Source organism: Lissotriton vulgaris, chromosome 2_1, assembly GCF_964263255.1.
Source record: "Lissotriton vulgaris chromosome 2_1, aLisVul1.2, whole genome shotgun sequence".
Lineage (NCBI taxonomy): Eukaryota > Metazoa > Chordata > Amphibia > Caudata > Salamandridae > Lissotriton > Lissotriton vulgaris.
The window spans coordinates 295240722-295265521 of record NC_141687.1 but is presented as its reverse complement, the minus strand read 5'-3'; the positions used below and the strand labels follow the sequence as shown (position 1 = coordinate 295265521).

General features: G+C 46.2%; 6 non-coding genes across 6 annotated transcripts; all 6 read right to left on the bottom strand.

The window, feature by feature from the left end:
- Positions 1 to 2192: 2192 nt before the first annotated feature.
- Positions 2193 to 2407, bottom strand: LOC147730100 (small nucleolar RNA U3). Its single transcript, XR_015308788.1, has one exon. It is a non-coding gene; the product is annotated as a small nucleolar RNA U3 (small nucleolar RNA).
- A 2617-nt stretch (positions 2408 to 5024) lies between these two features.
- LOC147730099 (small nucleolar RNA U3) lies at positions 5025 to 5240 on the bottom strand. Its single transcript, XR_015309154.1, has one exon. It is a non-coding gene; the product is annotated as a small nucleolar RNA U3 (small nucleolar RNA).
- Positions 5241 to 7857: 2617 nt separating this feature from the next.
- LOC147730098 (small nucleolar RNA U3) lies at positions 7858 to 8072 on the bottom strand. The gene has a single exon (XR_015308787.1). It is a non-coding gene; the product is annotated as a small nucleolar RNA U3 (small nucleolar RNA).
- A 2618-nt stretch (positions 8073 to 10690) lies between these two features.
- LOC147730097 (small nucleolar RNA U3) lies at positions 10691 to 10906 on the bottom strand. The gene has a single exon (XR_015309017.1). It is a non-coding gene; the product is annotated as a small nucleolar RNA U3 (small nucleolar RNA).
- Positions 10907 to 20651: 9745 nt separating this feature from the next.
- Positions 20652 to 20867, bottom strand: LOC147730096 (small nucleolar RNA U3). The gene has a single exon (XR_015308784.1). It is a non-coding gene; the product is annotated as a small nucleolar RNA U3 (small nucleolar RNA).
- A 2618-nt stretch (positions 20868 to 23485) lies between these two features.
- LOC147730095 (small nucleolar RNA U3) lies at positions 23486 to 23701 on the bottom strand. Its single transcript, XR_015309082.1, has one exon. It is a non-coding gene; the product is annotated as a small nucleolar RNA U3 (small nucleolar RNA).
- Positions 23702 to 24800: the final 1099 nt, after the last annotated feature.

Sequence of the window (24800 nt, the reverse complement as noted above, 5' to 3'; positions counted from 1 at the left end):
GCTTGCAAGTGTGGAAACAAAAGTTGTAGCATTACAGCTACCTTGACATTTTGAACAGTTGCCCCACAGATCAAATGTAGGTCAACATCTTTGATCGGTTACCCCAAAAAAACGAACTGTTCCCCAGTTCACATATAAGACTCTAAGCTGAGGATGGCCTTCGGCGATGGTCCAAACTTTGTGAAAACCTGCTTTCAGCAACTACAGGAGATAACGGAACCTATCGCTTTCAGTAGCGCCCTGAATTCCTGGTTATCTAGGAAAGCGTTCACATGAAAAACAACTTGTCCTACCACCCAGCTTGAATTTATGCGGGTTTTTAAAGCTACTAGACGTTTAGCCTCTCGGAACTACAGAAGTATCCAAAATATAGTTTGTTTTTTTGTGCAAAATACTTTTTACACTGGGAAGTGAATACTTGCCGGAAACGTTTGGTACCTAATATTCATCAGAACCCGGAATTGAACTTTTCAGTGTACACTTCTGTCTTCCAGCATATCCTTAAATGAAGAAAGGAACAACTGTCAACAGTAGACAGTTGTTTAAAAAAAAAACTCTGCCTGTGACCTTCCTTTTTAGATCAGAACTTATCTGCAACACCTTCGGACCACTTACAATTTCTACTTCAATCTTGATTCTTCATAACATATCGCGAACAAAAAGTTTTATAACTCTATGCTAAGCTGTCCAAGGGTTACAGGAAGATATCACAACAAAATTTTTTCTGTCACCTGGCTAAGCTCTCAGCAGATCAGTGATAGATAATTAAAACCTGCCGCTGCAGTCTTTGGTTAGAGAACTAAACTTTAATTCAGCATGATAGACTAAAGTTGAAGGCTAGGGACAAACAGAGGAAAGGGGACCGTTCCTGGTCGCCATTGCCTCTTGCGGCAGGCTAAAAGGCTATCACAGTAAGGTCTTAACTGTGTACGTTTTACGTAAAAAGAGGCCATGGCTGGAAAACCAGTCGGGCAATGCCCCAGACTCTTGCATAACCAAGAAGAACAGTCTATGGGTATTCACCTGGCCTGTCACCACACCGTGAACTTCCACAATTTACGGTCTGGCGCCAACCCACCTAGGTCTTTTCCTAGGCGTCGCAGCAGGGTGGAAATCCAAAATGGTGGCAGTCGGGGCTCGAACCATTAGAAGTTTCAAGGCACAGGGTTTATCCTACTATTTACAAACGGCTGATATTTCGATTCTCTACATGAGGGTCTAATCTTCCAGTGTTCGAATATAGCATAATGGAACGCTAAAGGGGGCTACAATGGTCCTTAAATACCCTCTGTTTGAGTTCTTGACTCAAGTTAAAGCTGAGCTTCTATATCGAGAGGATAGGGCATTTAATCAATGTGATACCTGAGGTAGAAAGTCTATTCTGATATCACAACATTCCAGTCTATGAATTAAGAATATTCTGAGTTAAAGCAGGAGAACCAAGAAAATGGTACTTGCTGGAGCAGGTGGCTCGTTTTGACCATTATTTTTTATTGTTGCAACTCCATTCTCCCCAATGGATCCTTCAAATTCCAAAGTTCGAATACATTAAGCCCTTGATGTACTAGGGGCTGTACGGGGGCTAGTTGGGAGCTGCAAGTTTTTGTGCTGAGCACACTAGATTTCATAATGATAAGTAAACATACACAGTCCTTTACTTCTGCTTTGCACTCCACAAATTCCTGTGAAAACTTTAGCAAATACCAAAGGAGGAGTTTTTTATCCTCAGCAGTCTAAGATCCACCGCAGCCTTGTAAGTTGTATAACCTGTGGCCAGGGTGATACGCTTCCTCTTAGTCTAAAAGGCTTAACTAGCATTAGGAGGTTTCTTTAAACAGTCAAATTGAAAGAGTGTTAAATCGTTGAGTAGCAGTAGTTGCCTTGCAGCAGCCTAGGCTCTACAAATAGCTCATACGCACAGTCCGTTTAAAAAGTACTCTTCACTCCCCACTTTCTAAAAGACAAACCTTTTTTTATAAATAACATACCAAAATACCAACTGACGGTGAGAAGTGCTTTTCAAAGATAAGCTCTTGCAAAAACAACAAGTCCAAAAAAGCTCAACAGCTTCTACTAAGTATTCATGAACTCAACAGCTAAATAAAAATAAACCAAAGTGCACACTATAAAAATAACAAACTAAGCAAGAAATTAAGAACGGATAGACTTCCTTACACCCTACAAAGTAGCTAACCACTCAGATTGTGTACTCTTTCTCCAATCCTCTTGAAAGGAATAAGAATTATCATCAATAGCAAACAGCAGTTACATAAATGCAACACTGTTCACTCACTTCACGCTCAGAAGAGAACACTTCAATTCTTCATCGTGGTTAGTGAAGACCAAACACTTTCAATCACATTTCCTCAGTTTAAACTATAGAAATGATCCCTCAAAGTATAGTCTTAATAAAACTGTTTATCGCTCACACAGACAGAAAGGGGGGAAACCCTCCTTACTTACAGTAAGACACGGTTCGGCATCATCAACTGAAATAAAAACATATAAATATACACATATCTGTTACTCCACGAAATAACATTCTACCGATACACATGCATATGCATTTATTTACATTAAAACATACTTAATAGATCCTGGTGACATTGCTTTAAAATTTGCATATTTTAAATCAGCAACCAATTAAATTCAACCTGACTCTTCCTGACCCAACGCTGTACCAGAGGGAAAGCTGGAAAATTCTTCAAAAAACTGTGGTTTCCACAATATCATAGAGATGATTTTTAATGGGAATATTTGGTCTAGATTAGGAACAGTCAATCAGCCAAAAGAGTGACACTGATCGCTAGCATATGTGAAGCGACCTGCTAAGCTTGCAAGTGTGGAAACAAAAGTTGTAGCATTACAGCTACCTTGACATTTTGAACAGTTGCCCCACAGATCAAATGTAGGTCAACATCTTTGATCGGTTACCCCCAAAAAACGAACTGTTCCCCAGTTCACATTTAAGACTCTAAGCTGAGGATGGCCTTCGGCGATGGTCCAAACTTTGTGAAAACCTGCTTTCAGCAACTACAGGAGATAACGGAACTTATCGCTTTCAGTAGCGCCCTGAATTCCTGGTTATCTAGGAAAGCGTTCCCATGAACAACAACTTGTCCTACCACCCAGCTTGAATTTATGCGGGTTTTTAAAGCTACTAGACGTTTAGCCTCTCGGAACTACAGAAGTATCCAAAATATAGTTTATGTTTTTTTGTGCAAAATACTTTTTACACTGGGAAGTGAATACTTGCCGGAAACGTTTGGTACCTAATATTCATCAGAACCCGGAATTGAACTTTTCAGTGTACACTTCTGTCTTCCAGCATATCCTTAAATGAAGAAAGGAACAGCTGTCAACAGTAGACAGTTGTTTAAAAAAAAACTCTGCCTGTGACCTTCCTTTTTAGATCAGAACTTATCTGCAACACCTTCGGACCACTTACAATTTCTACTTCAATCTTGATTCTTCATAACATATCGCGAACAAAAAGTTTTATAACTCTATGCTAAGCTGTCCAAGGGTTACAGGAAGATATCACAACAGCATTTTTTCTGTCACCTGGCTAAGCTCTCAGCAGATCAGTGATAGATAATTAAAACCTGCCGCTGCAGTCTTTAGTTAGAGAACTAAACTTTAATTCAGCATGATAGACTAAAGTTGAAGGCTAGGGACAAACAGAGGAAAGGGAACCGTTCCTGGTCGCCATTGCCTCTTGCGGCAGGCTAAAAGGCTATCACAGTAAGGTCTTAACTGTGTAAGTTTTACGTAAAAAGAGGCCATGGCTGGAAAACCAGTCGGGCAATGCCCCAGACTCTTGCATAACCAAGAAGAACAGTCTATGGGTATTCACCTGGCCTGTCACCACACCGTGAACTTCCACAATTTACGGTCTGGCGCCAGCCCACCTAGGTCTTTTCCTAGGCGTCGCAGCAGGGTGGAAATCCAAAATGGTGGCAGTCGGGGCTCGAACCATTAGAAGTTTCAAGGCACAGGTTTATCCTACTATTTACAAACGGCTGATATTTCGATTCTCTACATGAGGGTCTAATCTTCCAGTGTTCGAATATAGCATAATGGAACGCTAAAGGGGGCTACAATGGTCCTTAAATACCCTCTGTTTGAGTTCTTGACTCAAGTTAAAGCTGAGCTTCTATATCGACAGGATAGGGCATTTAATCAATGTGATACCCGAGGTAGAAAGTCTATTCTGATATCACAACATTACAGTCTATGAATTAAGAATATTCTGAGTTAAAGCAGGAGAACCAAGAAAATGGTACTTGCTGGAGCAGGTGGCTCGTTTTGACCATTATTTTTTATTGTTGCAACTCCATTCTCCCCAATGGATCCTTCAAATTCCAAAGTTCGAATACATTAAGCCCTTGATGTAGTAGGGGCTGTTAGGGGGCTAGTTGGGAGCTGCAGGTTTTTGTGCTGAGCACACTAGATTTCATAATGATAAGTAAACATACACAGTCCTTTACTTCTGCTTTGCACTCCACAAATTCCTGTGAAAACTTTAGCAAATACCAAAGGAGGAGTTTTTTATCCTCAGCAGTCTAAGATCCACCGCAGCCTTGTAAGTTGTATAACCTGTGGCCAGGGTGATACGCTTCCTCTTAGTCTAAAAGGCTTAACTAGCATTAGGAGGTTTCTTTAAACAGTCGAATTGAAAGAGTGTTAAATCGTTGAGTAGCAGTAGTTGCCTTGCAGCAGCCTAGGCTCTACAAATAGCTCATACGCACAGTCCGTTTAAAAAGTACTCTTCACTCCCCACTTTCTAAAAAACAAACCTTTTTTTATAAATAACATACCAAAATACCAACTGACGGTGAGAAGTGCTTTTCAAAGATAAGCTCTTGCAAAAACCACAAGTCCAAAAAAGCTCAACAGCTTCTACTAAGTATTCATGAACTCAACAGCTAAATAAAAATAAACCAAAGTGCACACTATAAAAATAACAAACTAAGCAAGAAATTAAGAACGGATAGACTTCCTTACACCCTATAAAGTAGCTAACCACTCAGATTGTGTACTCTTTCTCCAATCCTCTTGAAAGGAATAAGAAAGATCATCAATAGCAAACAGCAGCTACATAAATGCAACACTGTTCACTCACTTCACGCTCAGAAGAGAACACTTCAATTCTTCATCGTGGTTAGCGAAGACCAAACACTTTCAATCACATTTCCTCAGTTAAAAACTATAGAAATGATCCCTGAAAGTATAGTCTTAATAAAACTGTTTATCGCTCACACAGACAGAAAGGGGGGAAACCCTCCTTACTTACAGTAAGACACGGTTCGGCATCATCAACTGAAATAAAAACATATAAATATACACATATCTGTTACTCCACGAAATAACATTCTACCGATACACACGCATATGCATTTATTTACATTAAAACATACTTAATAGATCCTGGTGACACTGCTTTAAAATTTGCATATTTTAAATCAGCAACCAATTAAATTCAACCTGACTCTTCCTGACCCAACGCTGTACCAGAGGGAAAGCTGGAAAATTCTTCAAAAAACTGTGGTTTCCACAATATCATAGAGATGATTTTTAATGAGAATATTTGGTCTAGATTAGGAACAGTCAATCAGCCAAAAGAGTGACACTGATCGCTAGCATATGTGAAGCGTTCTGCTAAGCTTGCAAGTGTGGAAACAAAAGTTGTAGCATTACAGCTACCTTGACATTTTGAACAGTTGCCCCACAGATCAAATGTAGGTCAACATCTTTGATCGGTTACCCCAAAAAAACGAACTGTTCCCCAGTTCACATATAAGACTCTAAGCTGAGGATGGCCTTCGGCGATGGTCCAAACTTTGTGAAAACCTGCTTTCAGCAACTACAGGAGATAACGGAACCTATCGCTTTCAGTAGCGCCCTGAATTCCTGGTTATCTAGGAAAGCGTTCACATGAAAAACAACTTGTCCTACCACCCAGCTTGAATTTATGCGGGTTTTTAAAGCTACTAGACGTTTAGCCTCTCGGAACTACAGAAGTATCCAAAATATAGTTTGTTTTTTTGTGCAAAATACTTTTTACACTGGGAAGTGAATACTTGCCGGAAACGTTTGGTACCTAATATTCATCAGAACCCGGAATTGAACTTTTCAGTGTACACTTCTGTCTTCCAGCATATCCTTAAATGAAGAAAGGAACAACTGTCAACAGTAGACAGTTGTTTAAAAAAAAAACTCTGCCTGTGACCTTCCTTTTTAGATCAGAACTTATCTGCAACACCTTCGGACCACTTACAATTTCTACTTCAATCTTGATTCTTCATAACATATCGCGAACAAAAAGTTTTATAACTCTATGCTAAGCTGTCCAAGGGTTACAGGAAGATATCACAACAAAATTTTTTCTGTCACCTGGCTAAGCTCTCAGCAGATCAGTGATAGATAATTAAAACCTGCCGCTGCAGTCTTTGGTTAGAGAACTAAACTTTAATTCAGCATGATAGACTAAAGTTGAAGGCTAGGGACAAACAGAGGAAAGGGGACCGTTCCTGGTCGCCATTGCCTCTTGCGGCAGGCTAAAAGGCTATCACAGTAAGGTCTTAACTGTGTACGTTTTACGTAAAAAGAGGCCATGGCTGGAAAACCAGTCGGGCAATGCCCCAGACTCTTGCATAACCAAGAAGAACAGTCTATGGGTATTCACCTGGCCTGTCACCACACCGTGAACTTCCACAATTTACGGTCTGGCGCCAACCCACCTAGGTCTTTTCCTAGGCGTCGCAGCAGGGTGGAAATCCAAAATGGTGGCAGTCGGGGCTCGAACCATTAGAAGTTTCAAGGCACAGGGTTTATCCTACTATTTACAAACGGCTGATATTTCGATTCTCTACATGAGGGTCTAATCTTCCAGTGTTCGAATATAGCATAATGGAACGCTAAAGGGGGCTACAATGGTCCTTAAATACCCTCTGTTTGAGTTCTTGACTCAAGTTAAAGCTGAGCTTCTATATCGAGAGGATAGGGCATTTAATCAATGTGATACCTGAGGTAGAAAGTCTATTCTGATATCACAACATTCCAGTCTATGAATTAAGAATATTCTGAGTTAAAGCAGGAGAACCAAGAAAATGGTACTTGCTGGAGCAGGTGGCTCGTTTTGACCATTATTTTTTATTGTTGCAACTCCATTCTCCCCAATGGATCCTTCAAATTCCAAAGTTCGAATACATTAAGCCCTTGATGTACTAGGGGCTGTACGGGGGCTAGTTGGGAGCTGCAAGTTTTTGTGCTGAGCACACTAGATTTCATAATGATAAGTAAACATACACAGTCCTTTACTTCTGCTTTGCACTCCACAAATTCCTGTGAAAACTTTAGCAAATACCAAAGGAGGAGTTTTTTATCCTCAGCAGTCTAAGATCCACCGCAGCCTTGTAAGTTGTATAACCTGTGGCCAGGGTGATACGCTTCCTCTTAGTCTAAAAGGCTTAACTAGCATTAGGAGGTTTCTTTAAACAGTCAAATTGAAAGAGTGTTAAATCGTTGAGTAGCAGTAGTTGCCTTGCAGCAGCCTAGGCTCTACAAATAGCTCATACGCACAGTCCGTTTAAAAAGTACTCTTCACTCCCCACTTTCTAAAAGACAAACCTTTTTTTATAAATAACATACCAAAATACCAACTGACGGTGAGAAGTGCTTTTCAAAGATAAGCTCTTGCAAAAACAACAAGTCCAAAAAAGCTCAACAGCTTCTACTAAGTATTCATGAACTCAACAGCTAAATAAAAATAAACCAAAGTGCACACTATAAAAATAACAAACTAAGCAAGAAATTAAGAACGGATAGACTTCCTTACACCCTACAAAGTAGCTAACCACTCAGATTGTGTACTCTTTCTCCAATCCTCTTGAAAGGAATAAGAATTATCATCAATAGCAAACAGCAGTTACATAAATGCAACACTGTTCACTCACTTCACGCTCAGAAGAGAACACTTCAATTCTTCATCGTGGTTAGTGAAGACCAAACACTTTCAATCACATTTCCTCAGTTTAAACTATAGAAATGATCCCTCAAAGTATAGTCTTAATAAAACTGTTTATCGCTCACACAGACAGAAAGGGGGGAAACCCTCCTTACTTACAGTAAGACACGGTTCGGCATCATCAACTGAAATAAAAACATATAAATATACACATATCTGTTACTCCACGAAATAACATTCTACCGATACACATGCATATGCATTTATTTACATTAAAACATACTTAATAGATCCTGGTGACATTGCTTTAAAATTTGCATATTTTAAATCAGCAACCAATTAAATTCAACCTGACTCTTCCTGACCCAACGCTGTACCAGAGGGAAAGCTGGAAAATTCTTCAAAAAACTGTGGTTTCCACAATATCATAGAGATGATTTTTAATGGGAATATTTGGTCTAGATTAGGAACAGTCAATCAGCCAAAAGAGTGACACTGATCGCTAGCATATGTGAAGCGACCTGCTAAGCTTGCAAGTGTGGAAACAAAAGTTGTAGCATTACAGCTACCTTGACATTTTGAACAGTTGCCCCACAGATCAAATGTAGGTCAACATCTTTGATCGGTTACCCCCAAAAAACGAACTGTTCCCCAGTTCACATTTAAGACTCTAAGCTGAGGATGGCCTTCGGCGATGGTCCAAACTTTGTGAAAACCTGCTTTCAGCAACTACAGGAGATAACGGAACTTATCGCTTTCAGTAGCGCCCTGAATTCCTGGTTATCTAGGAAAGCGTTCCCATGAACAACAACTTGTCCTACCACCCAGCTTGAATTTATGCGGGTTTTTAAAGCTACTAGACGTTTAGCCTCTCGGAACTACAGAAGTATCCAAAATATAGTTTATGTTTTTTTGTGCAAAATACTTTTTACACTGGGAAGTGAATACTTGCCGGAAACGTTTGGTACCTAATATTCATCAGAACCCGGAATTGAACTTTTCAGTGTACACTTCTGTCTTCCAGCATATCCTTAAATGAAGAAAGGAACAGCTGTCAACAGTAGACAGTTGTTTAAAAAAAAACTCTGCCTGTGACCTTCCTTTTTAGATCAGAACTTATCTGCAACACCTTCGGACCACTTACAATTTCTACTTCAATCTTGATTCTTCATAACATATCGCGAACAAAAAGTTTTATAACTCTATGCTAAGCTGTCCAAGGGTTACAGGAAGATATCACAACAGCATTTTTTCTGTCACCTGGCTAAGCTCTCAGCAGATCAGTGATAGATAATTAAAACCTGCCGCTGCAGTCTTTAGTTAGAGAACTAAACTTTAATTCAGCATGATAGACTAAAGTTGAAGGCTAGGGACAAACAGAGGAAAGGGAACCGTTCCTGGTCGCCATTGCCTCTTGCGGCAGGCTAAAAGGCTATCACAGTAAGGTCTTAACTGTGTAAGTTTTACGTAAAAAGAGGCCATGGCTGGAAAACCAGTCGGGCAATGCCCCAGACTCTTGCATAACCAAGAAGAACAGTCTATGGGTATTCACCTGGCCTGTCACCACACCGTGAACTTCCACAATTTACGGTCTGGCGCCAGCCCACCTAGGTCTTTTCCTAGGCGTCGCAGCACGGTGGAAATCCAAAATGGTGGCAGTCGGGGCTCGAACCATTAGAAGTTTCAAGGCACAGGGTTTATCCTACTATTTACAAACGGCTGATATTTCGATTCTCTACATGAGGGTCTAATCTTCCAGTGTTCGAATATAGCATAATGGAACGCTAAAGGGGGCTACAATGGTCCTTAAATACCCTCTGTTTGAGTTCTTGACTCAAGTTAAAGCTGAGCTTCTATATCGAGAGGATAGGGCATTTAATCAATGTGATACCCGAGGTAGAAAGTCTATTCTGATATCACAACATTCCAGTCTATGAATTAAGAATATTCTGAGTTAAAGCAGGAGAACCAAGAAAATGGTACTTGCTGGAGCAGGTGGCTCGTTTTGACCATTATTTTTTATTGTTGCAACTCCATTCTCCCCAATGGATCCTTCAAATTCCAAAGTTCGAATACATTAAGCCCTTGATGTACTAAGGGCTGTACGGGGGCTAGTTGGGAGCTGCAAGTTTTTGTGCTGAGCACACTAGATTTCATAATGATAAGTAAACATACACAGTCCTTTACTTCTGCTTTGCACTCCACAAATTCCTGTGAAAACTTTAGCAAATACCAAAGGAGGAGTTTTTTATCCTCAGCAGTCTAAGATCCACCGCAGCCTTGTAAGTTGTATAACCTGTGACCAGGGTGTTACGCTTCCTCTTAGTCTAAAAGGCTTAACTAGCATTAGGAGGTTCCTTTAAACAGTCGAATTGAAAGAGTGTTAAATCGTTGAGTAGCAGTAGTTGCCTTGCAGCAGCCTAGGCTCTACAAATAGCTCATACGCACAGTCCATTTAAAAAGTACTCTTCACTCCCCACGTTCTAAAAAACAAACCTTTTTTTATAAATAACATACCAAAATACCAACTGACGGTGAGAAGTGCTTTTCAAAGATAAGCTCTTGCAAAAACCACAAGTCCAAAAAAGCTCAATAGCTTCTACTAAGTATTCATGAACTCAACAGCTAAATAAAAATAAACCAAAGTGCACACTATAAAAATAACAAACTGAGCAAGAAATTAAGAACGGGTAGACTTCCTTACACCCTATAAAGTAACTAACCACTCAGATTGTGTACTCTTTCTCCAATCCTCTTGAAAGGAATAAGAACGATCATCAATAGCAAACAGCAGCTACATAAATGCAACACTGTTCACTCACTTCACGCTCAGAAGAGAACACTTCAATTCTTCATCGTGGTTAGCGAAGACCAAACACTTTCAATCACATTTCCTCAGTTAAAAACTATAGAAATGATCCCTGAAAGTATAGACTTGATAAAACTGTTTATTGCTCACACAGACAGAAAGGGGGGAAACCCTCCTTACTTACAGTAAGACACGGTTCGGCATCATCAACTGAAATAAAAACATATAAATATAAACATATCTGTTACTCCACGAAATAACATTCTACCGATACACACGCATATGCATTTATTTACATTAAAACATACTTAATAGATCCTGGTGACACTGCTTTAAAATTTGCATATTTTAAATCAGCAACCAATTAAATTCAACCTGACTCTTCCTGACCCAACGCTGTACCAGAGGGAAAGCTGGAAAATTCTTCAAAAAACTGTGGTTTCCACAATATCATAGAGATGATTTTTAATGGGAATATTTGGTCTAGATTAGGAACAGTCAATCAGCCAAAAGAGTGACACTGATCGCTAGCATATGTGAAGCGACCTGCTAAGCTTGCAAGTGTGGAAACAAAAGTTGTAGCATTACAGCTACCTTGACATTTTGAACAGTTGCCCCACAGATCAAATGTAGGTCAACATCTTTGATCAGTTACCCCAAAAAAACGAACTGTTCCCCAGTTCACATATAAGACTCTAAGCTGAGGATGGCCTTCGGCGATGGTCCAAACTTTGTGAAAACCTGCTTTCAGCAACTACAGGAGATAACGGAACCTATCGCTTTCAGTTCGGCCCTGAATTCCTGGTTATCTAGGAAAGCGTTCACATGAACAACAACTTGTCCTACCACCCAGCTTGAATTTATGCGGGTTTTTAAAGCTACTAGACGTTTAGCCTCTCGGAACTACAGAAGTATCCAAAATATAGTTTATGTTTTTTTGTGCAAAATACTTTTTACACTGGGAAGTGAATACTTGCCGGAAACGTTTGGTACCTAATATTCATCAGAACCCGGAATTGAACTTTTCAGTGTACACTTCTGTCTTCCAGCATATCCTTAAATGAAGAAAGGAACAGCTGTCAACAGTAGACAGTTGTTTAAAAAAAAAACTCTGCCTGTGACCTTCCTTTTTAGATCAGAACTTATCTGCAACACCTTCGGACCACTTACAATTTCTACTTCAATCTTGATTCTTCATAACATATCGCGAACAAAAAGTTTTATAACTCTATGCTAAGCTGTCCAAGGGTTACAGGAAGATATCACAACAGCATTTTTTCTGTCACCTGGCTAAGCTCTCAGCAGATCAGTGATAGATAATTAAAACCTGCCGCTGCAGTCTTTGGTTAGAGAACTAAACTTTAATTCAGCATGATAGACTAAAGTTGAAGGCTAGGGACAAACAGAGGAAAGGGGACCGTTCCTGGTCGCCATTGCCTCTTGCGGCAGGCTAAAAGGCTATCACAGTAAGGTCTTAACTGTGTAAGTTTTACGTAAAAAGAGGCCATGGCTGGAAAACCAGTCGGGCAATGCCCCAGACTCTTGCATAACCAAGAAGAACAGTCTATGGGTATTCACCTGGCCTGTCACCACACCGTGAACTTCCACAATTTACGGTCTGGCGCCAGCCCACCTAGGTCTTTTCCTAGGCGTCGCAGCACGGTGGAAATCCAAAATGGTGGCAGTCGGGGCTCGAACCATTAGAAGTTTCAAGGCACAGGGTTTATCCTACTATTTACAAATGGCTGATATTTCGATTCTCTACATGAGGGTCTAATCTTCCAGTGTTCGAATATAGCATAATGGAACGCTAAAGGGGGCTACAATGGTCCTTAAATACCCTCTGTTTGAGTTCTTGACTCAAGTTAAAGCTGAGCTTCTATATCGAGAGGATAGGGCATTTAATCAATGTGATACCCGAGGTAGAAAGTCTATTCTGATATCACAACATTCCAGTCTATGAATTAAGAATATTCTGAGTTAAAGCAGGAGAACCAAGAAAATGGTACTTGCTGGAGCAGGTGGCTCGTTTTGACCATTATTTTTTATTGTTGCAACTCCATTCTCCCCAATGGATCCTTCAAATTCCAAAGTTCGAATACATTAAGCCCTTGATGTACTAGGGGCTGTACGGGGGCTAGTTGGGAGCTGGAAGTTTTTGTGCTGAGCACACTAGATTTCATAATGATAAGTAAACATACACAGTCCTTTACTTCTGCTTTGCACTCCACAAATTCCTGTGAAAACTTTAGCAAATACCAAAGGAGGAGTTTTTTATCCTCAGCAGTCTAAGATCCATCGCAGCCTTGTAAGTTGTATAACCTGTGGCCAGGGTGATACGCTTCCTCTTAGTCTAAAAGGCTTAACTAGCATTAGGAGGTTTCTTTATGTATTAAATATTTTATTGAGCACAGGCAAAGAAAAGCACCTCTGAAACATCTGTAGGGGCCGTCTCCACTCCAGGGAGGCCTAGGTCAGCAACCCCACTGACACCCAACACGAGGCCAGCGGGAACATCATCTTGTTAACACAGCAAGCCGCCTACAACCCAACCGGGCCGGCCGTGTCATAAGAGGTGCTACAACGGTGCAAGCTAATCAGTGCTAGCATAACTGGAGAAACAAAGAACTGTAAACAACCCCCCTACCCTTCCCACCCCAGCCCTCCCCTCTCCTTGTCCATTTCCGGGATTGCTCTATCGGTCGTGTTCTGCCACTAACAGTCAGTTGGCGCTGCGCGCGCAGGGCCCGTGCGCTTACGGGCGTGAGTCTTGGGGTCTGGGAGAGGTGTGCCTGCCAGGCGTAGCAGGCGCAGGTAGCGTGGGCAGCTCACCTCCCGGAACTCCCCGGTAAGCAGGGCGAGGAATGGTCGCCAGAGTTCCGCAAATTCCGCCCCCCTCCTAGCTGCCACCAGTGATAGTTTCTCCATCCCCAGGATCGCCCAGAGCCGGTGAAGCCACCCCAATTGCTGCGGAGCCTGATCCGCTCTCCAGTGGGCCACAATGTTTTGGACCGCAGCCCCAAGCGCAAGCGCGATCAAACGTCCTCTCCAGGATTTCAGAGGGTATGTGAGGGCGTTTGGGAGGCCTAGAATAATGTATGCTGGGAAGCGCGGCAGTTGTGTGTCTAGATGTGCATCTATGAGGTCTAGGATAGGGTCCCAGTAGGGGCGTAGCGCCTCACAGCTCCACAGCAGGTGTTCCAGAGTACCCAATCCCCCGCACCCTCTCCAGCATCTGTCACTTATTCGGGCATCCCATTGATGTAGTCTCTCAGGGGTGTGGTACCAGTATGTGGCTACCTTAGTCAATGTCTCGGTAAGCCCGGTGTGGTGCGCCGAGTGTCTGGCCCTATGGTAAACCCCCTCCCATTCTTTCCGAGTGAGCTGTCTCCCCAGGTCCCTTTCCCACCGGACTTGTCCCGCGTTGTACGTATGTGCCTGAGTGAGAAGGAGCTGCTGATATAGATCTGAAATCAATTTCTTGTCCGAGGTGCGCGTCAGCAGCCACCGTTCGTAGGGTGTGAGGTGCCGTTGGGCCCCGGGCTGGATCGAGGGGTGAAGCACCCAGTGGCGCACCTGCAGGTATTGCAAGCGTTCCGATTCGGCCACGCCGTAATCCGCCTTGACCCGCTGGAACGGGAGGATCCCCTTGATGTCGAACATGTGTCCCGCTGCTCTACAGGGTGTCGCCCGCCACGTCGTGAATGCTCCGGCGTCCAAGCCCGGCGAGAAGTCTGGGTTTTCAAAGATGGGAGTCATAGGTGAGGGGAAGGTGGTCAGCCCCTTGGCCACAGCCACTCTGTCCCACACTCGCAGGGCGGTACTAGTGATTTCAGAGGCGTACAGGTTAGGGGGACGGTGTCGGCGTGGTAGGAAAGGCACACCCTGGAGGGTACGGCCGGCCACTGCCTGGTCCAAGAAGAGCCAGTGTTTGCCGGACTCCAGCTGGAACCATTCCACAAAGGTGCGCAGTTGTGCTGCCTGGAAGTACAGGGTGAGGTCGGGCACGCCGACCCCCCCGTTCTCCGGGGGCAGAGCGGCGAGAGTGTGCTTAAACCGAGGTCGCCGGCCGTTCCAAATGAACCGCGACAGATCCGATTGGGTCTATTGAAGCCAACCCTTCGGGGGGTTCACGGGGAGTGTCTGAAACAGATACAGGATCTGCGGCAGCAGTGTCATCTTGACTGCGGCAATCCTGCCCAGCCATGACAGCGTAAGTGGCCTCCAACGCCGGAGCTGCTCCCGGAGCTTGAGTGTGAGGGCCTCGTAATTGACTCGCGCAGTGCCCCTGACAGTAGGAGCCAGGCGAACGCCTAGGTACGGGACGGTTGCGTCCGACCATTGAATCTTGAATTCCGATTTAATCTCGGCCACCACGTCTGGGCTCAGGGAGATGTTCAGGGCTTCGGATTTGGCTTCGTTGATTTTAAACCCCGAGGCCAGGGCAAAGGTGTGGAGCTCCACAAAGAGAGCACGCAGGGATTGCATCGGGTCGGTAAGGGACAGCAAAACGTCGTCAGCGTACAGGCTGATCTTGTGCGTGTCGGCTCCAAATTTGATACCAGAAATGCGAGCGTGCTGCCGCAATCTTTGAGCCATCGGCTCCATATACAGTGCGAATAGGAGCGGTGACAGAGGGCATCCTTGGCGCGTGCCTCTGCCAATGTCGAACCTCGGGGAGGTATGACCGTTCACCCTTACCGCAGCGTTGGGCCGGCGGTAGCAGTTGAAGATGCGATGGCGGAGTTTCTCCCCAAAGCCGAAGTGGCGGAGGGCCTGGTCGAGGTATGGCCAATGCACTTTGTCGAAGGCTTTCTCCGCGTCGATGGTGAGGAGCATGCAGCCGGGTTTGGTGCGTGACCCGGCCTCAATGAGGTGCAGCACCCGCCTGGTGTTGTCGCTGGTCTGCCGTTGAGGGATAAAGCCCGCCTGATCGGGGTCTATCAGCTGTTGCATATATGGGGCAATGCGGCTCGCTAATATGCCAGTGTAGAGCTTCAAGTCTACGTTCAATAGCGAGATGGGCCTGTATGAACCGCAGGCTGCCGGATCACGGCCCGGTTTGGGAATAACTGAGATAGACGCCTCCAGTAGGTCCGGGTGTATGGCACCAGGCGTGTCAAATGTGTTAAACAGGTCGCGCAAGAGAGGGGCAAGTTGCTGACAAAAGGTCTTGTAAAATGCCGCGGTATAGCCGTCGGGTCCCGGGGATTTCCCCACCTTGAGGCGGGCAATAGCCGAGATGACCTCCTCCAGGCCTATGGGCCGCTCCAGAAAGTCTGCTTGAGCTGGGGTAAGGGTGGGGAGCTCCGCGCCCTGCAAATAGGCCGGACCGGCATTGGGGTCCAGGTGATCTGCGTCGTAGAGCGCCGCATAAAAATTGCCGAAGGCCGCCGCAATCGCCGCGTCCTCCGTAATCTGGTCGCCATTGGCCGACAGGAGAGAGCGCACTTGTTGCCTCTGAGTCTGCGCCCGTAGCCTGCTCGCCAGAAGCCTCCCGCAACGGTCGCCCCCGGTGTAGTAGGCGTGTTTGAGACGCATAGCGGCGTATTCCGCCACGTCCTGATCCAAGGCCGCCAGCATCTTCCGTTCGGCGCACAACTGTCGCCATGCCCTGGCCGCCCCTGTGCGCTGGTGCATTTGTTCCAGTTCTGCCACCCGTTGGGTGAGCTCGGCACGCTTCAGCGCCCTCTCTTTGTTATTGGCCGTGGCGATGGAGATGATTTCCCGGCGCAGAACTGCTTTGAGGGCCGCCCACTGGGTGGCCTTCGTGGTGTCATCATTGGCGTTGTGTTCCAGAAAGTGGCTAATCGCGGCCGTGAGCCGGGTCTGGGTGTCAGGCAGCTGTAGGAGACCGTCTCGCAGCCTCCAGTGGCGTTGTGGAGCTGGCATGGCTCCCACCCGAAGCGTCGCCACCACTGGGGAGTGATCCGATAGTGCGGCTGGCAGTATCTCCACTCCCTCGACCTGTAACGCCAGTTGAGAGGAGCCCAGAAAGTAATCCAGTCTCGCATATGTTTTGTGTGCCGCCGAGTAATACGTATAGGCAGTGGTTAGGGGGTGTGTGTGTCGCCATAAATCGGCGAGGCCCAAGTCTGCTAAGTGTGCATGCCCCGCTGCCGTGAGTGCCCCTACCTGCCCGGATCTTTGGCCTGAGCGGTCCGCCGTATTATGAAATACAATGTTGAGGTCCCCCCCCAGCAGCAAGTGAGTGTGCGTGGTGGATGTAGCGGTCTCTAGAGCTGTATGTAAGAACCTTTCCTGCCCCTCATTCGGGCCATAAACAGAGCCCACTAGCAAGGTGTGGCCTGCAATGTGGAAGCTATAGAGCAGAAGCCGCCCTTTAATTTCGGCCTCTTTCTGGAGAACCTTTCCCTCAAAGGATTTAGCCACTAGGATCGCCACCCCCGCCGCCTTCTTCAGGGAGGAGGAGAAGAACTGCCATGGAAAAGCGCGTGATTTGAGCCTATGCTGGTCGCTGCGCAGAAGATGTGTTTCTTGAAGAAGGCAGATATCCGCCTTAGAGCGCTCGAGACAGGATAGTATCGCCCTGCGCTTGTTCGGACTGTTGAGACCCCGCACATTAAGCGTGAGCACTGTGAGGTGTCGTGGCATGTCTGAGATAGTGAGAAAGACGCCAAATCCACCCGGAGGCCGTGACTGTAGGCCAGCGGGTCGCGGAAGATACTGCGCCGGGAGCCCCGTCGGCTCCTCCCGTGATGTCAGCACCCCCTGGACAAGGAGAGCCCCCCCGCCCCTCCCCCCTCTCCCTCCAACTCCCCCCCATCCCCGACGGCCCCCCCCTGTCCCTGCTCAACCGGAGCAACCTCCCCGCCTGGATCCCCCCCTCCCTCGGTGCAAACGCTTCCCATCCAACTCCCCGTGCCCGCCCCCCTACCCAACCCTTCTCCCCAACTGGCAAAGAAATGTGGTCCAACATTGTCCCAGGTCCAGGCACATGGCCGCTGGACCCGTAGTAAGGTAAGTCCGTAGAATGGGGGCAGTGGTGGAGTCGCAAGCAGGTCGGCCCGCTCGAAGCACTCCGCCACAGACGAAGAGACAGAGTCACCATCAGGGAAGACCAAGGAGCGCTCTGCACGCGCCCCCGCCGCCGGACTAGATTAGCCCGAACCAACCATGGCTTGTGGAACTAGTGTGTCGCTCTCCCAGCGGTCAGCCATTGTTTGCCGGCGCCAGGCCCTGCGCCACTGTCTCCACCGCAGCCCTCTGCCCCTCCTCTATCTCAGTTGCCGCGGGGCGTCTCGGCCTGCGTCTGCGTCGTTGCTGCTGCCAGCGACCTGGGCCAGCCTTGTTAGAAGTCTTTTCTCCCGGTGACCCATCGTCGACCACCGGCTCCTCCAGGCCCAGCACGCGGCAGGCGTCTCTGAGGGTGCATGGCTGATGGAGGACATTGCCAAGCCGAAACACCAGGCGGAAGGGGTGCCCCCAGCTGTAGGAAATGTTGCGTTGTCTCAGTTCCGCCGTTACTGGCCGAAAGGTGCGCCGTTTCTCTAGGGTAAGTGCAGCCAGGTCCTGGTAAAGCGCCGGTGAATGGTCGCCGAAGGTGATTCTCTCCATGTGGCGTGCCTTGCTCAGGATCTCCTCTTTTGTCCTGAAGTCCTGCACGCACACCAGGATGTCCGGCGGGTGCGTTGCGTCGGCCCTCGGTGGGCCCGTCCGATGTGCCCTGTCTAGTCGCAGGGGGGCGTCCGCCTGTCGGCCCAAGATGTGGTTGAAGAGACCCTGTGTGAACCGAAAGAGGTCCTCCGTGTCCGGGGCCAGTTTCACTCCTCGGATCCTGATATTATGCCGCCGGGAGCGGTTCTCCAGATCCTCGGCATGCGTCTGGAGATCCACCTGCTGGTCATGGATGCGGGCCAGCTCCTGCCTTAGGGCCTCTATTTCGGCGTCCCGTGTGTCGCTCTTCGTTTCCAGGTCTGCCACTCTCTCCCCTATGGCATCGGTGTCGCGGCGGACCTCTTTGATCTCGTCCTGGAGCTCCTTCTTTAGGGCGTGGATGTCCTCCCTCAGCCCAGTGAACAGGGACTCCAGAAAGGACCGCGTGACTGGAGCCTCGGGGTCCGCTCCCCCAGGGGGCGACGAGGCCACCGTCTGCTTGTCCGTGTCTCCCCGGGGATTTGACCCCGCGGGGCCATTCCGCTTCCCCATGGTAGGGGGGGTGAAGAGATCCTTAATGGTGCGGTCCTTCCTGGGCCTCCCGCCGGACATACCGTCCCAGAGCCCCCAGCCGCGTCCGCTGGTATCTCCTTCTGCCGGCCGCAGATCGATCCTCAGGCCTTGTGGGCACCGCTCCGGCCCCGGGACAACCAGTGCAATGTGAGTGGCACCTCCGCGATCCTCCTAGCCTTCCGTCACCCCGGGTGAGCAGTGTGGTGTCGCCGTTCCACGAATCCGCAGCAGGGCACAGTGGGGGCCGCGTGATGGGCGCAGGGGCGCCGGGTCCAGAGGACGAGGCGGGAAGCGCCGGCCAGGCCGGGCGGGAAGCTGCCCAAGATGGCGCTCGCGGTACACCGCGTTGCACTGTCCAGAGGGTGAGAGCTCAGTATGGTCGCAGGGGCCTCTTCGCAGCAAGGGGGGGCCGCTCGCCTCCGTGGGGGCCGTGGTCGGGAGGGCTCGGCTACCAGTGTGGGTGTCCCCAGCGTCTGCGCAGGTTGAGGGTTCTCGTGCTGTCCCACCACGTGCGGGGCCCCCGTGGATCCTCTCCGCGCCCCCGCGCCGACAGGCCACCACCTCTCCCGTCGAATGTCTAGGCGCGTAGATGCAGCCAAGGATTGGGGCAGTGCTGCAGGCGGGGACCGGTGGCCGCGGGGGGCCACACCGATAGGCCCTGTGCCGGCAGATCGTGGTCTCGATCGTCCCAGACTGTCGCCGTGTTGTGCCGCTAGTGGACGAGCCTGCGGGGGTGCCAGCCGGTCTCCGCTGTCTCCCGGCGGCCCCACGTGAAAGGGGGTCTGCTGGGCCGGGGGGGTGGGGGGCCCCCTCCACCACCGCTCCTCACCTCCTTGTCCTGGGTTCCCTCACTCGACCCAGGCCGGGTCCGTCGTTGACCACCACCAGCTAGGCACTCCGATAAGCTGCAGGTCAGTGTGGCGAGCCCGCAGAAGCCCCCGACAGGTGATCACGGGGGCCTCGCGCTCAGCAGCGCGGGCCGGGCTCGCCGTCTCAGCAGCCGCCGGGCACAGGCACCTTCGACTCGGCGTGCAGGCTCCGCCTCTCGCGGCCTCGTTGTCCCGCCGCGCTCCTTCCAGGCCGTCAGTGCCACCAGGTCGCCGGGCCGGGTCCAGCCGGGGTTCCGCGCCGGGAACCGGCCGCACAGCCGTCCTGCACCCCCCCCGCAGCAATGCTGGCCTCAGGCCCGCCGGGGAAGCGCTCGGTTCAGGGCGTTTCGCTAAAAAATATGCTGTAGTTAACGGCCGGCGGCGGGAGCTCCGACAAAGCACGTCTGCTCACGCCGCCATCTTGGCCACGCCCCCCTAGGAGGTTTCTTTAAACAGTCGAATTGAAAGAGTGTTAAATCGTTGAGTAGCAGTAGTTGCCTTGCAGCAGCCTAGGCTCTACAAATAGCTCATACGCACAGTCCATTTAAAAAGTACTCTTCACTCCCCACGTTCTAAAAATCAAACCTTTTTTTATAAATAACATACCAAAATACCAACTGACGGTGAGAATTGCTTTTCAAAGGTAAGCTCTTGCAAAAACCACAAGTCCAAAAAAAAAAGCTCAACAGCTTATACTAAGTATTCATGAACTCAACAGCTAAATAAAAATAAACCAAAGTGCACACTATGAAAATAACAAACTAAGCAAGAAATTAAGAACGGATAGACTTCCTTACACCCTATCAAGTAGCTAACCACTCAGATTGTGTACTCTTTCTCCAACCCTCTTGAAAGGAATAAGAACGATCATCAATAGCAAACAGCAGCTACATAAATGCAACACTGTTCACTCACTTCACGCTCAGAAGAGAACAGTTCAATTCTTCATCGTGGTTAGCGAAGACCAAACTCTTTCAATCACATTTCCTCAGTTAAAAACTATATAAATGATCCCTGAAAGTATAGTCTTAATAAAACTGTTTATCGCTCACACAGACAGAAAGGGGGGAAACCCTCCTTACTTACAGTAAGACACGGTTCGGCATCATCAACTGAAATAAAAACATATAAATATAAACATATCTGTTACTCCACGAAATAACATTCTACCGATACACACGCATATGCATTTATTTACATTAAAACATACTTAATAGATCCTGGTGACACTGCTTTAAAATTTGCATATTTTAAATCAGCAACCAATTAAATTCAACCTGACTCTTCCTGACCCAACGCTGTACCAGAGGGAAAGCTGGAAAATTCTTCAAAAAACTGTGGTTTCCACAATATCATAGAGATGATTTTTAATGGGAATATTTGGTCTAGATTAGGAACAGTCAATCAGCCAAAAGAGTGACACTGATCGCTAGCATATGTGAAGCGACCTGCTAAGCTTGCAAGTGTGGAAACAAAAGTTGTAGCATTACAGCTACCTTGACATTTTGAACAGTTGCCCCACAGATCAAATGTAGGTCAACATCTTTGATCGGTTACCCCAAAAAAACGAACTGTTCCCCAGTTCACATATAAGACTCTAAGCTGAGGATGGCCTTCGGCGATGGTCCAAACTTTGTGAAAACCTGCTTTCAGCAACTACAGGAGATAACAGAACCTATCGCTTTCAGTAGCGCCCTGAATTCCTGGTTATCTAGGAAAGCGTTCACATGAACAACAACTTGTCCTACCACCCAGCTTGAATTTATGCGGGTTTTTAAAGCTACTAGACGTTTAGCCGCTCGGAACTACAGAAGTATCCAAACTATAGTTTATGTTTTTTTGTGCAAAATACTTTTTACACTGGGAAGTGAATACTTGCCGGAAACGTTTGGTACCTAATATTCATCAGAACCCGGAATTGAACTTTTCAGTGTACACTTCTGTCTTCCAGCATATCCTTAAATGAAGAAAGGAACAGCTGTCAACAGTAGACAGTTGTTTAAAAAAAAAACTCTGCCTGTGACCTTCCTTTTTAGATCAGAACTTATCTGCAACACCTTCGGACCACTTACAATTTCTACTTCAATCTTGATTCTTCATAACATATCGCGACAAAAAGTTTTATAACTCTATGCTAAGCTGTCCAAGGGTTACAGGAAGATATCACAACAGCATTTTTTCTGTCACCTGGCTAAGCTCTCAGCATATCAGTGATAGATAATTAAAACCTGCCGCTGCAGTCTTTAGTTAGCGAACTAAACTTTAATTCAGCATGATAGACTAAAGTTGAAGGCTAGGGACAAACAGAGGAAAGGGGACCGTTCCTGGTCGCCATTGCCTCTTGCGGCAGGCTAAAAGGCTATCACAATAAGGTCTTAACTGTGTAAGTTTTACGTAAAAAGAGGCCATGGCTGGAAAACCAGTCGGGCAATGCCCCAGACTCTTGCATAACCAAGAAGAACAGTCTATGGGTATTCACCTGGCCTGTCACCACACCGTGAACTTCCACAATTTACGGTCTGGCGCCAGCCCACCTAGGTCTTTTCCTAGGCGTCGCAGCACGGTGGAAATCCAAAATGGTGGCAGTCGGGGCTCGAACCATTAGAAGTTTCAAGGCACAGGGTTTATCCTACTATTTACAAACGGCTGATATTTCGATTCTCTACATGAGGGTCTAATCTTCCAGTGTTCGAATATAGCATAATGGAACGCTAAAGGGGGCTACAATGGTCCTTAAATACCCTCTGTTTGAGTTCTTGACTCAAGTTAAAGCTGAGCTTCTATATCGAGAGTATAGGGCATTTAATCAATGTGATACCCGAGGTAGAAAGTCTATTCTGATATCACAACATTCCAGTCTATGAATTAAGATTATTCTGAGTTAAAGCAGGAGAACCAAGAAAATGGTACTTGCTGGAGCAGGTGGCTCGTTTTGACCATTATTTTTTATTGTTGCAACTCCATTCTCCCCAATGGATCCTTCAAATTCCAAAGTTCGAATACATTAAGCCCTTGATGTACTAAGGGCTGTACGGGGGCTAGTTGGGAGCTGCAAGTTTTTGTGCTGAGCACACTAGATTTCATAATGATAAGTAAACATACACAGTCCTTTACTTCTGCTTTCCACTCCACAAATTCCTGTGAAAACTTTAGCAAATACCAAAGGAGGAGTTTTTTATCCTCAGCAGTCTAAGATCCACCGCAGCCTTGTAAGTTGTATAACCTGTGACCAGGGTGTTACGCTTCCTCTTAGTCTAAAAGGCTTAACTAGCATTAGGAGGTTCCTTTAAACAGTCGAATTGAAAGAGTGTTAAATCGTTGAGTAGCAGTAGTTGCCTTGCAGCAGCCTAGGCTCTACAAATAGCTCATACGCACAGTCCATTTAAAAAGTACTTTTCACTCCCCACGTTCTAAAAAACAAACCTTTTTTTATAAATAACATACCAAAATACCAACTGACTGTGAGAAGTGCTTTTCAAAGATAAGCTCTTGCAAAAACCACAAGTCCAAAAAAGCTCAACAGCTTCTACTAAGTGTTCATGAACTCAACAGCTAAATAAAAATAAATCTAAGTGCACACTATAAAAATAACAAACTAAGCAAGAAATTAAGAACGGGTAGACTTCTTTGCACCCTATAAAGTAGCTACCCACTCAGATTGTGTACTCTTTCTCCAATCCTCTTGAAAGGAATAAGAACGATCATCAATAGCAAACAGCAGCTACATAAATGCAACACTGTTCACTCACTTCACGCTCAGAAGAGAACACTTCAATTCTTCATCGTGGTTAGTGAAGACCAAACACTTTCAATCACATTTCCTCAGTTAAAAACTATAGAAATGATCCCTGAAAGTATAGTCTTAATAAAACTGTTTATCGCTCACACAGACAGAAAGGGGGGAAACCCTCCTTACTTACAGTAAGACACGGTTCGGCATCATCAACTGAAATAAAAACATATAAATATAAACATATCTGTTACTCCACGAAATAACATTCTACCGATACACACGCATATGCATTTATTTACATTAAAACATACTTAATAGATCCTGGTGACACTGCTTTAAAATTTGCATATTTTAAATCAGCAACCAATTAAATTCAACCTGACTCTTCCTGACCCAACGCTGTACCAGAGGGAAAGCTGGAAAATTCTTCAAAAAACTGTGGTTTCCACAATATCATAGAGATGATTTTTAATGGGAATATTTGGTCTAGATTAGGAACAGTCAATCAGCCAAAAGAGTGACACTGATCGCTAGCATATGTGAAGCGACCTGCTAAGCTTGCAAGTGTGGAAACAAAAGTTGTAGCATTACAGCTACCTTGACATTTTGAACAGTTGCCCCACAGATCAAATGTAGGTCAACATCTTTGATCGGTTACCCCAAAAAAACGAACTGTTCCCCAGTTCACATATAAGACTCTAAGCTGAGGATGGCCTTCGGCGATGGTCCAAACTTTGTGAAAACCTGCTTTCAGCAACTACAGGAGATAACAGAACCTATCGCTTTCAGTAGCGCCCTGAATTCCTGGTTATCTAGGAAAGCGTTCACATGAACAACAACTTGTCCTACCACCCAGCTTGAATTTATGCGGGTTTTTAAAGCTACTAGACGTTTAGCCTCTCGGAACTACAGAAGTATCCAAACTATAGTTTATGTTTTTTGTGCAAAATACTTTTTACACTGGGAAGTGAATACTTGCCGGAAACGTTTGGTACCTAATATTCATCAGAACCCGGAATTGAACTTTTCAGTGTACACTTCTGTCTTCCAGCATATCCTTAAATGAAGAAAGGAACAGCTGTCAACAGTAGACAGTTGTTTAAAAAAAAAACTCTGCCTGTGACCTTCCTTTTTAGATCAGAACTTATCTGCAACACCTTCGGACCACTTACAATTTCTACTTCAATCTTGATTCTTCATAACATATCGCGACAAAAAGTTTTATAACTC